A 2,500-nucleotide genomic window follows, 5' to 3' on the forward strand; every position below is an offset into this window, starting at 1 on the left:
CCTAAATTTGCTTTCTCGCTCGCGCACATGGTGAGTGATTTCTGTGATGATTGTATCGGTTTCGGTTAAAGAACTTATGACCAACCTCTCCCGTTTATTGTAAAATAAATCACTCCAATGTAAAATAGTGAAAAAATAATGTTGAAAATTAAGTTTCAGAAACTTTTAACCTCCCTCATTTAAACTAATAAGTGTGTAATACAATTTAAGACTTGCGACTTTGTCGTAACTTGTTTTGTAAAACGGGCCCCAGTATATCTTTAGCGATTAGGCGCGTTTCCGAGATTATTTACCCATTTTGGAGACCTCTTCTAAAACTCAAAAGTAAACCATGCACGATTTTTTACTCAAGTCGATCGTCAAGATCACTGCATGATGTCAAAGCAGCTGGAAATTTTCAGCTTGCCGGAAAAAAAAGAGAGCACGGTTGCAGTCTTTTTGGTAGTTATAACATAGGGATGTGAAAAGATGGGAAGCCCAGCGTTAGTACAAAGAGGGCAGCAGTGTTGTCGGAACAAACTGAAAAAAAAAATTGGATGTGGAATACAAATAATTTAATGACGAATGTTTTTGAGGTAGAGAATATTTATGCATTATCATATCTACGATAGATAAAGTATCGATACCTATTTTCAAACTCTCTGAATATTTCTTGTATTATATTTCATCAGATGTGGGCTAGCATGTTTTTGTTAATTTTGAACCCTGACTGTGCGTATTGCACGTTGGTTCTCAACATATGGCTACCATGCTGAATGGGGTACCTGTAAAGTGCGAAACGAAATCGAAACGAAACGAAACGAAATCTGCCGAAACGAAACGAAATCTACCGAAAACGAAACGAAATCTACCGAAACGAAACGAAACCCACCGAAACGAAACGAAACCTACCGAAACGAAACGAAACAGATTGTATGATCGAAACTCTTTTAATTATAATAATTGAAAATGGTATCTTAGGCCCCTGTTAAAGTTTACACATATAAATAAAATTCACCTCCCCTTTGATGTAGGCTTTCGGCTTGACTGATACAAAGTTTTAAGAGTTGGGAAAGGGGGGGGGGGGGGGGGGGGGTTAAGCACAAAGTACATATATACCATGTGCAATTAGCTTCGGATCCATAAATTTCAGAACAGAAGGTTACAGTCTCACAGGTCAGAGGTCTGGGGGAAACACACTAAACGAGGGATGGGGGTCGTCGGCGTTGAATCCGATTTTGGCATAAATACATGTTTCAGTATTTTTTGCTCTAAAGACAAATATATGTATAACATGTGGATATTGTGTATTTGTATGTAGTAGTATATCAAACGGTGGATTCTGAATATGTCCTCCCGTTCTCTTTGTGATTTCTGCTTAAAATCCCCTTGTTCATAAGCCTTTTCAATTTACAAAATGCCGACCTCCTCCTAATATCATTGCATTAAAAAAATCCGTTTTCCGTCCCGTTTTCAATTCCCCGTCTTAGCAACATCCCAAATGTATAGAGTTTTTTCCATTATTGAAATTACTCGCACCTCAGCAGTTAGAGATAAAATAAGAGGTTAAGAGCTCTTCCTGCTTTCAATTTTCTCAGACACCAGTTTCTTCAAACAATGTATCTATGCCCAAAGGCGGATCCAACGTCGGCGACCCAACCCCTCGTATAGTGTGTTTCCCCAGATCTCTGAGACTGTAACCCTCGGTTCTGAAATGTATGGATCCGAAACTAATTGTACATGGCATTTAATCAACTACGGATATGAACTTTGTGCTTACTCCCCCCTTTCCAACTTTTAAAACTTTGTAACAGTCAAGCCGAAAGCCTACATCAAAGGGGAGGCGAATTTTATTTATATGGGGTAACTTTGAAGTCTTTCACAGGGCCTAAGATACCATTTTTAATTATTATAATTAAAAGAGTTCGGTTATACAATCTGTTTCGTTTCGTTTCGGTAGGTTTCGTTTCGTTTCGGTGGGTTTCGTTTCGTTTCGGTAGATTCGTTTCGTTTCGGTAGATTTCGTTTCGATTTCGTTTCGCACTTTACAGGTACCCTGCTGAATGAGGTTTAAGGAGGTATGGGAACCCAAGAAATTCATAATAAAAGGAAAGTAGTACATTTAAAATATTGAGATGATGTGATAGATTTTGCATAAACTCTTGCCAAAGTACATTTTATTATCACATAAAATTCTGCAAGATTCAAATCTATGGTCCACAGGTATAAAGGTTAACCCAGACGTCGAATAGATATATCCTAAAATGTAGATATAAAAATCAAAAGACCCGGAAATAGATTGGAATGTCCTGTCGTATCAAAGCATAGAATATTGAAAGAAATAGAATAACTTTTAAGTAAAAGAAATCAGTTTTATAAATAATCCAAATCAGAAAAAAGAACCTGGTGTCAAGGCAAGGGGGTGGGGTGGGGTGGGTGGGGTGTGTGTGTGTGCAACCCCTCCCAATTTGAAACCAAAGATGAGGGTCATGGCACCGTTATGCTAATGAGTCGTCTGTTT

At 38.1% G+C, this 2,500-nt stretch overlaps 1 protein-coding gene across 1 annotated transcript in view; it reads left to right on the forward strand.

Annotated features, from left to right (window-relative positions):
- Positions 1–2,500, forward strand: part of LOC125660887 (protein draper-like) — a 93,187-nt gene that overhangs the window by 9,027 nt on the left and 81,660 nt on the right. The window lies entirely within an intron of this gene.

This window comes from Ostrea edulis, chromosome 8 (assembly GCF_947568905.1).
Source record: "Ostrea edulis chromosome 8, xbOstEdul1.1, whole genome shotgun sequence".
NCBI classification, from domain to species: Eukaryota; Metazoa; Mollusca; class Bivalvia; order Ostreida; family Ostreidae; genus Ostrea; species Ostrea edulis.